Source organism: Myotis nattereri (genome assembly GCF_964212035.1).
Source record: "Myotis nattereri genome assembly, chromosome: 2".
Taxonomy (NCBI): domain Eukaryota; kingdom Metazoa; phylum Chordata; class Mammalia; order Chiroptera; family Vespertilionidae; genus Myotis; species Myotis nattereri.
In genome coordinates, this window is record NC_138076.1 from 210,304,899 (window position 1) to 210,319,709 (window position 14,811).

General features: G+C 45.1%; 1 protein-coding gene and 1 pseudogene across 2 annotated transcripts in view; one reads left to right on the plus strand and one right to left on the minus strand.

The window, feature by feature from the left end:
* ENTHD1 (ENTH domain containing 1) overlaps nt 1–14,811 on the minus strand; it is a gene marked incomplete at both ends in the record, with an annotated part of 85,644 nt that overhangs the window by 14,379 nt on the left and 56,454 nt on the right. The window lies entirely within an intron of this gene.
* On the plus strand, nt 12,090–12,363 carry LOC308514827 (large ribosomal subunit protein eL43-like; annotated as a pseudogene). Its single transcript has one exon. The product of its transcript is annotated as a large ribosomal subunit protein eL43-like (transcript).

Genomic DNA, 14,811 nt, shown 5'->3' on the forward strand with positions numbered 1-14,811 from the left:
CAGGACTTGTGGGGATTTGATGGAGAACAGCAATGAATACTGTCTTTATATGTGTAAACACAAAGCACATAAGCGCATGCTCTGTAAACACTCAAATGACTGTTTCATAAGGGCTTCCTAACTTTCTCTGAGAGAGAATGTCTCTGAATTCCACCGAAAAGGCAGAGAGGAGTAGAGAGAGAATTAATTTGGTTGGCTTACTTTTCTCATTTTCTTTCCATTCAAACCTGAATGTCAAAGAGCTTTGTTCTCAAGTATCTATCCAGCAGACTCCTGAACGGGAAGCCCAGTATGAAAGTGAGACTACATCAGCTTTCTCTATTGCACAGTGCTTTACACTTGCAAATATATTTGATTAATGCAAAATGGGACCTTGAAATTTTGGTCAAATCAAAGCTGGCTTGATTATTCTTGATATTTTATCTTATCCTAAGAAGCTTATTCTCTACGTAAGACATCAGACTGCAAATTTAAATGCAGACTTTCACTAAAGTGCCTGAAGTAAGAAAAAAACAAAACAACAGTAATACACCACCATGCTTAGAGCATAAGGACAAAAGAGAATAGCTACGCTATTGAAGGTGCTGAAATGTTTTTGCTAGTTTGGAGAAAATGCTGAAATCACTTTTGAAAGAGAACTTCAATTTTAATTCTGAGTTAAGAGACTTTGCCTACAGACAGGAACATTCCATACTGGTAAATCCTTTTCATTTTTCAATAATTCCACTGCCTTGTTCCAGGTACTATAATTATTGAATATTATTTTATATTCCATTATACTGTGAATCTAATAATGGGTGTTATATTCCAGCAGAGCTATTGCTGTGATCAATTCTCCTGTTGGTCTAATAAATAATATCCAATTACAGCTACAAAGCAGAGAGCTGGCAAGCATGACAGAAAATGGATCCCAAAATATGTCTTTCTGTGGTTTAACAAAGGAACTGAAGGAGCTCCTACTTTAGTAATTATGTTAATCAAAAGAAATAGGATCTGAGGATAATAAGGCCATTTCTCTAAGCCACAGTTATAAATTATTAATATAGCAGGATGCTCTGGATTGCTCATTGATATACTGGTATAAAGTAGACAAGCCACTAATTTAAAATGGATATTTAATGTGAAACTTAACATATTTGACATGAAAATCATAATATATTTGTCTTATGATATATATGAAATCCCATATAATTGTAATAAGTTGGAATAGCTATAATTTCCCTATGGTCTGTGTTAAGTGTATGTGTGTGTATATATATGTGCATGAATGTAAACACACAACTGTAGGTTCTGAGAACTTTTTATTGTTTATCACTACATTTAACTGTATTATATCAAAATATTAAAATAAGAAAACATATTTGGAAAATGTAGCTATGAAATATGTCAAGTATATTACTTCTTCCAATATAATTTGAGTTAATGGTTTAACTTCTCATAGGAAAATAGAATTGTAGACACACTTAAAGGTGCTTTTTTTTTTTTTTAATCCTCACCTGAGGATATTTTTCCATTGATTTTTAGAGAGAGTGGAAGAGAGAGGGAAAGACAGAGATAAATATCAATGTGAGAGAAACACATCGATTGGGTGCCTCCTGCAGGCGCCCAACCAGGGCCCAGGCCGGGGAGGAGCCTGCAACTGAGGTATATGCCCTTGACCGGAGTCAAACCCAGGATCCTTCTGTTAGCAGGCCGACACTCTATCCACTGAGCCAAACTGGCTAGGGCAAAGGTACTTTTCTTTTAAAATTTCTTCAAGCGGACAGCTGAAGACTTCCAGGCCATGAATATGGATCATATAAAACAGGTAGAGGATTCTCATTATTAAATTTCACAATTACAGTTCCATTAATAATAAAAATTGTAATTTCTTCAATAGATTACCGTTATAAAACTGAGGCTGAAATGTCTCTGGGAAGCTGGCGATCATTAGTACCTCGATGTTGTCAGCCTTTCAGGCTGGAGTGGAGTCTGGTCTCCAGCATGCTAAGGCCTCCATGCTTCACGGAGCACACTCCAGGCCAAACAGATGAGCTGCGGTCTGAAGGTCAAGTGCTTGTGATTGTCAGACCAAGCCTTATAATGCCGGTAACACCCTATGGGTGACTTTAGGAGAGTCAGAAGTTAAGCTAGATTGGGTCAGGGGTTAAATTCTTTTTTTTTTTTTTTAATATTTTTTATTGATTAAGATATTACATATGTGTACCCTCTACCCCCCCCCTCTCCCCGCTCACCCCCTCACCCCCCCGTTGTCCGTGTCCATTGGTTAGGCCTATATGCTTGCATATAAGTCCTTTGGTTGATCTTTCCCCCTTGCCCCCACCCTCCCCTACCTTCCCTCCAAGGCCCGACAGTCCAATCAATGCCTCTCCGTCTCTGGATCAGTCCTTGTTCATCAGTTTATGTTGTTCATTATATTCCACAAATAAGTGAGATCTTGTGGTATTTATCCGCTCTCCAGTTCCATCCATGCTGTGGCAAATGGTAAGAGTTCCTTTTTCTTCTTCCTCTTCTTAAAGAATACCTTTCAGCATTTCATATAATGCTGGTTTGGTGGTGATGAACTCCTTTAGCTTTTTCTTATCCGTGAAGCTCTTTATCTGACCTTCCATTCTGAATGATAGCTTTGCTGGATAAAGTAATCTTGGTTGCAGGTTCTTGCTATTCATCTCTTTGAATATTTCTTGCCACTCTCTTCTGGCCTGCATGGTTTCTGTTGAGAAATCAGCTGACAGTCGGATGGGTACTCCCTTGTAGGTAACTGACTGTCTTTCTCTTGCTGCTTTTAAGATTCTCTCTTTATCTTTTGCTCTTGGCATTTTAATTATGATGTGTCTTGGTGTGGTCCTCTTTGGATTCCTTTTGTTTGGGGTTCTCTGCGCTTCCTGGACTTGTAAGTCCATTTCTTTCACCAGGTGGGGGAAGTTTTCTGTCATTATTTCTTCAAAAAGGTTTTCAATATCTTGCCCTCTCTCTCCTTCTGGTACCCCTATAATTCTGATGTTGGTACGCTTGAAGTTGTCCCAGAGGTTCCTTACACTATCTTCATATTTTTTGAATCTCTTTTCTTTTTTCTTTTTCGGTTGGGTATTTTTTGTTTCTTTGCATTTCAAATCTTTGACTTGATTCTTGGGATCCTCTTGTCTGCTGTTGGAGCTCTGTAAAGTATTCTTTATTTCAGTCAGTGTATGCATAATTTCTAATTGGTCCTTTTTCATGACCTCCATGGTCTCACCATACTCCTTGAGGGATTCATTAAATTTATCGGCGGTTTCCATAAAATTCTTGACAAACCTTATAAACGTGGCCTTGAACTCTACATCCAGTCGTCTGGCCTCCTCCGTTTCTGCCAATTGTGACCTGTTTCTTTGTCTCCGCATTTTGGCTGCTTCCCTGTGTTGATAGAGTGGCCTGCGCGCCAGGTGTCCTGTAGGGCCCAGTGGCTCAGCCTCCCCAGTTACCTGGGGTGGACACTCTTGGTGCACTCTTGGTGCCTCGCTTGTTGTAGGATCACTGGGAGGAATTGACCTCCAGGCCAATTGGCTGTGGGAAGCAGCTGTGTCTGAAGTGGGAGAATGGACCCCCTCTGACCACTGGGTACAGTGGCTCCTGGATCTAAGGAGGTGCTAATTCAGCCCCTGCCTGAGGCCACACAGCAGGAACTACGAAGAGGCTCAGCTGTGAAGCAATGCAAGCCGCTGCGGGGCCTTGGGCCTTCTCTTGGAAGTTCCGGGTCTGGCTGGCCCGGCTGCAGTTAGGTAATTATCAGGTTGCAAAGTTCTGGGGCATTCACATGCAAAAGCCTCTGCCGCAGCCCGGGTGGGGCGGGGTCTCAGGGAGTCAAAAGGGCAGGGAAAGAAGCTATGGCTGATTCTCCGCGCCCGGAGTCTCGCGTCTCAGTGTCCCGGCAATGGCTGCAAGCACCTCCGAGGGAAATCTGCCCCCAAGTTCGCCCGCTGCCGCCTGAGAGAGCAGCCTCTGCCCGTATGAGTCCTGGGTCCCCAGAGACTTCCCAGAACCGGAGATCAGAGCAGTCGGGAGCTTGTGATTCAAAAAGACAGCCGCGTCCTCAGGTGCCACCCCCTTTCCGCGCGCGCGAGCCGCCGCGTACCTCTGCACTCAGCCTCCGCAGCTCCTCTGGCTCTCAGCGTGCTTTTCTTTTCTTCTAGTTGTAGAAATTACACTCAGCCAGCCTTCCTGTTGTTTTGGACGATGTTTGCTCCGTCCTTTGGGCTAATTTTCAATTGTTGTGTGGGGCGACTATTTCCCGGTGTTTATCTATGCCGCCATCTTAGTTTCTCTCCCAGGGGTTAAATTCTGACATAAATTAAATATGTGAAATGCTTGAAATGGTACCTGGCACATGGTAAACACTATGTAGATACTGGGTATTGTTGGTTATGAAACAGTCAGAAGTGGAATCACAAGGGATTCAAAATGGGACCTTGAAATTTTGGTCAAATCAAAGCTGGTTTGATTATTCTTGGTATCTTATATCTTACCCTGCCGTGGGTCGACTGGAAGCAATGGGAACCTGAACACACCAGGTACTCCCCCTCCCCCTCAGAAACCCCGTACGTATAGACCACAAGCATGACGCATGCCCTTTGTGCCCACCAATTCTTGCATTTAAGGCCAAGAGAACTGTTGTGCTGTGGAAAGATGACGATGAGAACTATAATTCTTAAACTTTTCCCTCATTAGATGTACAGACCAACAGTAAAATTCCTTACTTCAATACTGAGTAGAAATCACATCTAAATCTGAAACACTGCAACAAACCTTTAAATATCATTTAAATTGTGCACTCAGAGGAAGTGCTATTTCTCATGAAGCATGAGCACTCTACTACTCAAAATAAGCAAAAAAAGAAACCCCAAAAACCCCACATACCACCAACAAACAACAACAAAACCCCAAAACTACCCCTCCAAATCCCGCCTATTAAAACTTAATATATTATATATGTCCCTTTGAAAAACACCTAACTGACTACCTAAGAGGACATATTCCATTTCCTTCCGCCCCCAGACAGAAGCAGTTGTATGATCCTTGTTCTTATAGCTCTTTGCTTATCCTAATATACAAAAAGCCAGGGGCCGTCACAACTGAAACAACCAGACAGATGACCAAACAGCAGGCTGTGGGGGGTGACCAGGCAGGCAGGGGGGTTAGTGAGGGACGACCAAACGACTGAACAGCAGGCTGTGTGAGGCAACCAGGCCAGCGGGGGGGGGGGGGGGGGGGGGGCAGTTAGGAGCCAGCGGTCCAGGATTGTGAGAGGGATGTCCAACTGCCAGTTTAGGCCCGATTCCTGGGATTGGTGAGGGTGCAGGCTGGTCTGAGGGGACCCCCCTTCCCGAGCACAAATTTAGTGCACTTGGCAGGGTCCCTCAGCCTAGCCTGTGCCCTCTTGCAGTTTGGGAGCCCTTGGGAGAGCCCAGTGGGGAGCAGGCCTAAGCCTACCTAAGTCAGACATCCTTAGCGCTGCTGAGGAGGCAGGAGAGGCTCCCGCAATCACCACTGCGCCAGCTGTGAGCCTGGCTTCTGGCTGAGTGGCGCTTCCCCTGTGGGAGCATACTGACCACCAGGTGGCAGCTCCTGCGTTGAGTGTCTGCCCCCTGGTGGTCAGTGTGTGTCATAGTAACTGCTCATTCTGCCATTTGGTCAATTTGCATATTAGCCTTTTATTTTATAGGATAGGATTGATAGCATTATATTGTAATTTATCTATTAATGATTTATCTTTTTATTACAGCATTTATTTTCATTCATTCATTTATGCAACAATTATATTGGGAATAGAACATTATTATGAACTATGCCTAAAAATACAAAAGCCAGCCTAGCCAGCAAGGCTTAGTGGTTGGGCATCAATCTATGAACCAGGAGGTCGCTGTTCAATTACCTGTCAGGGCACATACCCAGACTGCAGACTGGATCCCCAGTAGGGGGCGTGCAGGAAGCAGCCAATCAGTGATTCTTTCTCATCACTAATGTTGCTATCTCTCTCTCTCCCTCTTCCTTCCTCCCTCTGAAGTCAATAAAAGCATATTAAAAAAAAAACTTTCAGAAAGGAAAAATAAAATTGTTTTAAAGTAAAAGCTCAATGGATGTGGATGGATTAAATAATAGATTAGATAAAACTGAAGTGAGAATTAGCAGCAGGGAGGTGGTTGGAATAAGTTGAACCAGACCTGGGTGTCCCACATCAGGGGGCTCCCAGGGTATACTCATATTCACCCCACAAGACAGCCAGCATTTGGGTACCTGCCATAGAGAGGGCATGGAGGCCATATCAGCCAAAGAAGCAACAGCCAATAGATGTATGACCACCACCGTGGCCAGATGAGGGAGAGCAGACACTTGTCCCTTACTCCCTGTCCTCTGTCCTAATACCCAAGTAGAGCTGAGCTCAAAGGAGGGAGCTGTGACCCATAGGCTGCTTGGTCCCATAAGTGGGCCTCCAGAAGAATAAAATAGGATCCCGGGGGGAGAGGGCAGCCAGCCTCAAAGCACAGAGGTATGACAGTACCTATGTGTTGGGGAATCTTTCAGTAAATCAGTGGCTGGCATGGAATGGGGCAGAAACGAGGCTGGAAGGATAGGTGGCACTCCGATTAGATGTGAGTTTGGCCTTCCTCCTCACATCCATATTTTTTTCCTCTTTGATCTCTGTGCTATATTATTGAATGATTTCTTTGTACCTATCTTCTAGTTCCCAATTTTCTCTTTTTCAAATCTGTCTAATCATCTATCCCTTGTTGATTGCATTTTTCCCATAAGCATTTCATACTCAGCTGTTTAATATTCTGCAGCTAATCATTCATAGCTGAAACCCTTGTAGGCTAACCCTGTGGTTTGTGTCTCGTAGACTCTGTCATGCAGGTGTGTTCCTCGTGTTTCTGGCTGTCACTGATGGTGACATCGTGCTTGACTGAGGTTAACCTGTAAGAGTCCGGGGGAGGGGAATCCGTATAGAGCAACAGCAGAGCAGACTTTTTGGACACTTTTGACAATCCAGCATGGAGTCACTGTAGCCATGACAGTTACGTCAAGTGCTATGTCAAGACTCAGGTAACCAGAACACCCTTTGGTAGAGTCTGGAGCACCCAAAGCCACAAGTCTGGGCACTCAGAGTGGGACCTCCACCCCTGGGGGGTTATAAGAACTCAGAGCTCCAACACTGAGCCACACCAACTGTACCACGGTCATACTGGGAGCCCTGCTGGACTCCATCCACTGGTCACTGCTGCCACTGCAGCCACCTGGCTTGAGAACAATGCCCACCTCTCCACCTGTGGACACACCAGTGACTCAGTGACTGGGACTGTGTGTCCAGCACTCGCTCGTTCCTGTAAGCTCCCCGCCTCTGTGTGTGACTCTCCTGGCTGATTGGGGAGGTTTCCCCTAATGAACCTGGCAGTGTGGAAAGACAGGCGTGTGTGATGCTTCCATGCTCACGACAGGGTCTTTGTCAGGCTGCTTTCCTCCAGGAAGAATCTGTAGTCCAGGAGGAGGACTACAGGCCTAGAGCCGGTGTACCTCCTTGAGCACTTCATTTAATGCTGCAGTTGAGGCTCCACTTCCGGCTGGGTTGGCTCCAGCCTAGTGTTCTGATTGTGATGCTGATACCAGCATTGGCCTCAGGGAACCTGCCTTTACACTCAGCCCCCTGCTCTAGTCAGGTTTCAGTCCTCAGGCCTACTGCGGGTTGTCCGCTTTTGTGCTGTTTTGCCCATGGAGACTTCCTTTCACTCCCGCGCATCCAACAATGCACTAAAAGGCATCTTTTATCCAGAATCTAGTTGTGTGGGTCTTTTTTTTTTAACAGCAGGAGGACCTCCACATTGCTGAAAATGAAAGAAGTCAGGAGTATAGTTTTTATCCTGCAGATAATGAAAAGCCATTAAAGGCTGCTTTGAAGTTTTGTGTTATCCAGCTCACTGGGGAGATCGCCAGGCAGACAGACAGGAGTGAGACTCAGGCAAGGAGATCGCTGACCAAGGTATTGCAACAGCGCAAGTAACAGATGACAAAGGCCCGCGAAACAGGCATAGAGATGACACTTAAAATATGATCATCAAAGAATTGTCACAACTTAGTGATTGAATATTTCTGAATAATTAGGCTTTCTCCAAGTTTATAGGTAGCAAGGACTGGTGACTATCACTATCAAAGTACTAAGCATTCCTTTCTGGGTTTTCCTTTTCTCAGTACAATGAGTGAAATACTTCTGCAGGGGTTCAAACAAGCTGCCCCAAGATGTGTCACTCTAGAGCAGTGGTTCTCAGCCTTCTGGCCCTTTAAATACAGTTCCTCATGTTGTGACCCAACCATAAAATTATTTTCGTTGCTACTTCATCACTGTAATGTTGCTACTGTTATGAATCGCAATGTAAATATCTGATATGCAGGATGGTCTTAGGCGACTCCTGTGAAAGGGTCGTTTGACCGCCAAAGGGGTCGCGACTCACAGGTTGAGAACCGCTGCTCTAGAGTGTCGATTATGTCAGGCTGGAAACAATCAAGGCCTAGAAAGCTCAGGAAGAACCTTAGGCCTCGCCCCAAATGCCTAAAAGAATGTAACATGGAGGACCTACTCCAGGAAGGGAGCTACCTTCATAGATAATTAGTTTAATCTAAAGTAGGTAGGAAGCTAGCAAGTCCTGTTTGATCGAAATCCATCCTATGTCCCATTGTTAAGGATGGCCCAGCAAATATTTATTTACTACACATTAACGTATTCATCTCCTTGTGAACTGCCTTACTTCCTGTTTGAAGTCCTGGACCCCAACTTCCCCCTCCTTGCCATCGAATGGCATATATGCCTCATTTTTCCTGTCTTTGGAATTTTCATGCATATGTGAATTTCCCATGTGCACATGTTAATATTTAATTTCTCCTGTTAATCTTTTGTATGTCATTTGGATCCTTCGACCAGCCACAAAGAACTAAGTGGGAAAGAGGAAAGTGTCCCATCTCCAACACCTCTGATGTAAAACACCTTTTTCATTTATATTTACTAAAACATTCGACCTTGGCATGAGCCACGACTGAGCTATCAGGATTTGTGACTGCTGTGGCCCTTTGCTTACCTTGTCTCCAGGCCACAAGGCATGAGGATCCAAAAGAAACGCCTGCTGCAAAAGTCTAAGGCACCTCCAGAGCTCCTCTGTAGTGCAACAGTGCAGCCATCACACACACACACACACACACACACACACACACACACACACTAAAAAATCTTTAGAAAGGAAAAGAGAACATTTGTAGGAGTCTAATCCACCTCTCAGAAACTAGGTCATTCCTTGTCTACTCTGCCCAGTCCTCTGAAGCATCCATACACTGTTGTGTGGAAGGTAGTAATACGAATTGGAAAAAATTAAGTACCACTATTTCCATTTCATTAAAACTGCTAACTTTAGGGAAAATGAGGCTGTAGTTTGTACACGTTGGACCTGCTGGATTATAATCAACAACAAGGGCAAAAGAATTGGCTACTTACTAGATTTCTCAGCATTTACTACAGGACTGAGCATGTGCGCTGATGACCTACTTTCAAGGTGTGTTGTGCGTTTTATTTTTTATGGTAATGAAATGCTCATATCTCTCAAATGCACAACAGACATACAACCACCATCTAGATAGCACAGTTAGAATTTTTAAAAATTATGTGTTTCAAGGAGAGACATTGGGGGGAGGACGCAGAGAGCATGGCCTAACAACCTAATAGCAAGGCGGTGCTGTTAGATATGTGGACACGGGCAGAACGAGAGGTGGACAACTAGGAACAATGGGATAAGTTTCCTCTCAGCAGAAGGCAGGGTGAAGAGATGCCAGAGCTAGGGAGCAAATATTTCCCCCACCCCCAAAGCAATAAGGCCAAGCAGCCCCCGAAACTCTGAGGCCATCCTCAAGAGGAAGAGGGAGAAAGGGAAATCCCGAACTGACTAAATTTAAACAGGAGGATGACTGAGAAAACAGAATGACCAAGTTTATATTTCCTGCCACCAAAAAATTTAAGATTATCTTGAATTATAGACAAATATAGGGACTACTTTTGGCACAGTTGAGGCCATAGCTTGAAAACATCACACCCGTGACTCAAATGTAAGTGGGAAAGACTCTTCCATCCCCCGACAGCCCTTTGTCTTTCTTCCCCCACCGCTTCTAATTAAGACAGCTCCTTAGCTCTCTCCCGGCTCTCCAGATCTTCCTGCCTCTAAAACCCACTAACATGAGTAACAACAGCTGGAACTGGGACGAGATCACCCATACTGTGTCTCTGGGTTTCTGCCACGCTAGAGACAGATCCTGGTTTTAGACCAGATTTGAAGTGATATGAAAGAAAAAGCTAAATAAATAATATTTGGGCCAACACCAATTGCCCATGTGCATTCCCTCTCTATATCCTTGAACATTATTTCACACCAGAGGCCCTGTGCACAGATTCATGCACCAGTGGGGTCCCTCAGCCTGGCCTGTGCCTTCTCGCAATCTGGCACACCTCGGGGGATATAGTACTGCATGAAGCGGCAGGAGGCCAGGGTGCTGCTCCCGCTCATCCCAGTCCTACCGCTCCTGCCACTGCCGCTTGGTAGCGCTGCGCGGAGGCAGGAGAGGCTTGCGCTTGCCAGCGTGAGCCCAGCATCTGGTGCCTGTCAGTCAGCTGAGCAGCACTTCTGCTGTGGGAGTGTACTGACCACCAGGGGGCAGCTCCCGCATTGAGCATCTGCCCTCTGGTGGTCAGTGCGCATCATAGTTACCACTGGTCATCCGGTCGCTTAGGCTTTTATATATATAGACTAGGGGTCCAGTGCACGAATTTGTGCACCTTGAATGAAACTGTGAGCCGCAAGGCTGTGGTGGGCACGGGGTCAGGTCTTGGCCCATCCTTTGCACTCCCGCCTCGGCCCTCCTGCTGTGGACCTCGGTCCCCTGTCTGCCGGCAGCCCCACTCCCGCCACTGCTCCCATGCGCTGATGGCGCCGGCCCTGCTCGCACCCGTTGATGCTGACGGTGCAGAGTGATTGGGGCCGATGCCAGCAGTGGGTGCAAGTGGCAGCTGCTGCCCCCATCACCCCTCAGGAGCATGGGGAGGTGGATAAGCCCTCAGGGGCAATCAAGGCCAGCAGCTGCTGCTCTCACCTGCTGACGGCACTGAGTGATCAGGACCAGCGCCAGGCGCTGGCAATGGGTACAAGCAGGGCCAGTGCCAGCAGTGGGTGTGAGCAGCAGCTCTGGCACCGGCAGTGGGTGCAAGCAGCGGCTGCCAGCCCCAACTGCTCCTCAGGAGCAGGGGGAGGTGAAGCCCTGAGGGGCGATCAGGGCCGGCAGCTGTTGCTTGCACCCACTGACGGTGCCGAGCAATTGAGGCCAGCACTGGATGCCAGCAGCAGGTGTGTGTGGCGGTTCCGAGTTGGCAGCGGGTGCAAGCACCAGGCAGGACCGCAGTGCATGGGAGCAAAGAATTTTCAGTAACCCTAGAGGCTCACCCCAATGACAGTGACTAGTGCCCTGCCTTGGCCTGGCGCACCCCCCCCCCCCCCCCGCCATCACCTGTTCCACCATCCCGCTGCGGCCGATGTCCACCATGTTCCACATGCACCCCCTGGTGGTCAGTGCACGTCATAGCAACCAGTTGTTTGGTTGTCCTATTGTTCGGTCTATTTGCATATTAGGATTTTATATATAAAGATGGTATGTGTTCTGAGTACTTTCACCTTTTAAACAGACTCTCTTTAGCTAACATAACAATTTAATGTCAACTAGGGATGAGAAAGATTCCTCAAAGGATGACTCTGCTGGTAGCGAACCTCACTGGTGAACTTAAGAGTCCACCCACTGTGCTGCTCATACTGCTCTTCTTTTAAAACACTATGATGAATCGTCTCTGAATACACTTTCAAAGTATATGCAAAAAATACAGAAACATCATTTCAAATGATACTCACTTAGCCAAGTAATATTTAGTGGAGCTCTTATTAGGTGGCTAAGCACTGGATTAGAGACAAAGAATACAATGATGAACAAGACACAGACCTTCTCTTAAAAAAAACATAGTCTAGGACCTAGTTTGCAGCACCATGGCTAAACGCACCAAGGTCAGAGTCATTGGTAAATACAGGAACCATTACGGCACTCCCTCACTAAAATGATGAAGAAAATCAAAATCAGCCAGCACACCAAGTACACTTGCTCCTTTTGTGGCAAAACCAAGATAAAGAGGTGAGTTGTGGGGATCAGGTACTGTGGTTCCTGCATGAAAACAGTAGCTGGTGGTATCTGGATCTACAACACCACTTCTGCCAACACAGTAAAGTCCGCCATCAGAAGGCTGAAGAACTGAAAGACCAGTAGAAGCTCTATAATTTGAAACATGCTAGACTATAATAAATGGGTTCATTTGTATAACCAAAATAACCATAGTATAATAAATGGAAGAGAACAGAGAGCCCAGAAATAAACCCAGGTCTATATGTCAATTAATTTGCTACAAAGTAGCCAAGAATATACGATAAGGAAAGGACAATCTCGTCAATAAATGGTGTTGGAAAAACTGGACAGCCACATGCAAATGAATGAAACTGGATCACTATTTTACGCCATACACAAAAATTAACTTAAAATGGTTCAAAGATTTGAGTGTAAGACCTAAAACCATAAAAGTCCTAGAAGAAAACAGGTGGCAACCCTTGTGACGTCGGTCTTGATGATGGTTTTTTGGGTTTGACTTCAAAAGTAAGACAACAAAAACAAAAATAAACAACCGGGGCTACATCAAACTAAAAAGCTTCTGCACAGCAAAGGAAACCATCACCAGAATGAAAAGGCAACCTACTGAATTGGAAAGAAATATAGTTTCAAACCATGTATCTGAAAAGGGGTTAATATCCAAAATATATGAAGAATCATACAACTCAACAGCAAAAAAACAAGCAAACAAAAAACACCCCACAAATGATCTGATTTTAAAAGTGGGCAGAGGATCCAAATAGACAGTTTCCCAAAGAAGAAATAAGATGGCTGACAGGTACATGCAAAAGTGCTCAACATCACTAATGATGAAGGGAATGCAAGTCAAAACCACACTGAGGTATCACCTCATACCTCTTAGCATGGCTACGATCAAACAGATAAGAAATAAGTGTTAGAGAGACTGGGCATACAGGTCTGTCTTAGTCTGTAACAAAATACCACAGACTGGGTAACTTATAAACAACAGAAAGTTGTTTCTCACAGTTCTGGAGGCTAAAGTCCAAGATCAGGGTGATGGCAATAGTCAGGTTCTGGTGAAAGCTCTTCCCGATAGACCGCTGACTCCCTACTGTGTGCTCCCACATGGTGGATGGGGCTAGGGCAGTGGTCAGCAAACTCATTAGTCAACAGAGCCAAATATCAACAGTACAATTGAAATTTCTTTTGAGAGCCAAATTTTTTAAACTTAAACTATATAGGTAGGTACACTGTTATTAACTTAATTAGGGTACTCCTAAGGCTTAGGAAGAGCCACACTCAAGGGGCCAAAGAGCCGTATGTGGCTCGCGAGCCGCAGCTTGCCGACCACGGGGCTAGGGAGCTCTATGGGGTCTCTTTTTATAAATCACTAATTCCATTCATGAGGGTTCCACCCTCGTGACCTATCACCTCCCAAAGACCCCACCTCCTAATACCATCACCTTGGGCATTAGGTTTTCAACATATTTAAGGGGAACACAAACATTCAGACCAGAGCGATGCCACCTTGCCTAGGAAGCTCCAGGTTCACATCTGTTATTCTGGTATCACTATTAATTATGCCCCCTTTTCCTTCAAAAATGTCATGGCTTGGACAATAAATTATATGGTCACTTTTCCTGATATGACTGTTTACTTTTCTGGCTTCATCTGGTACCTTTCCTGACATCCACTTAATCCTAAAACCCTGCTAATTTCTTCCAGGTGTTCTAAGCTGCCAAGCTTCCTCCTACCCTGGTCTCTCACACACTGTTCACTTTACCTAAGATATTCTCTTCTTCACTCCTCACTAGGTCTGGTTCATTCTGTGTAGTAGGGAAAATAGTGTAGTAAACTGTTTTTCAAACTGTGAGTTGTGACCCGGTAAAATCAAGTTTGTGGGTCACATCCAATATTTTTTTTAAAGTAAAACTGTCTAGAATAAAAGAGAAGAGCTCAGAATGCATTGCCGTAACTACTGTTTGTGAAACTGCTGTTTCGGGTGCTGAGTGATGGTGCGTGGACTGGGTCATGGCGTGAAAGGCATCTCTGACTGGATCAGAGTCAAAAGGTTTGACACACATCGGCATAGGCTCCGGGATCAGACTGTTTGATCTAAATCCTGACTTTGCCACTTCCTAGCTTTGTGACCTTGGACAAGTTATTTAAACTGTGTGGATTTTCCTCATTTATCTTAGGAGACCGTTACGAAAATTAAATGAATTAAAATGCTTAAAACTGCACCCAGCACACACTGCATGTGTTGACCATTTATCATTAGCTAACCTTCAGGTTCTCACTGGAACATCACTTTCTCCAGAAAGCTTCCCCTAACATCCGAAGTCAGGTTAGGTGCCCTCCTGTGTCCTTCCCATCTTAACACTCATCTCACTTGTCTGAGGAGACGTGCCCAGGTCTGATTAGATCACTGGGAGCTACAGAAAGGCGGGTATCTTGTTCATCATTTGGTATCTAGCAGTTAGCATAGTACCTGGCACATAATAGGTATCAGTAAATTTTTGCAGAATTAATAATTTAATCACTCCTGGAAATAGATACACAGCCATTTGTTTATGCAAATAAAGTCATCTT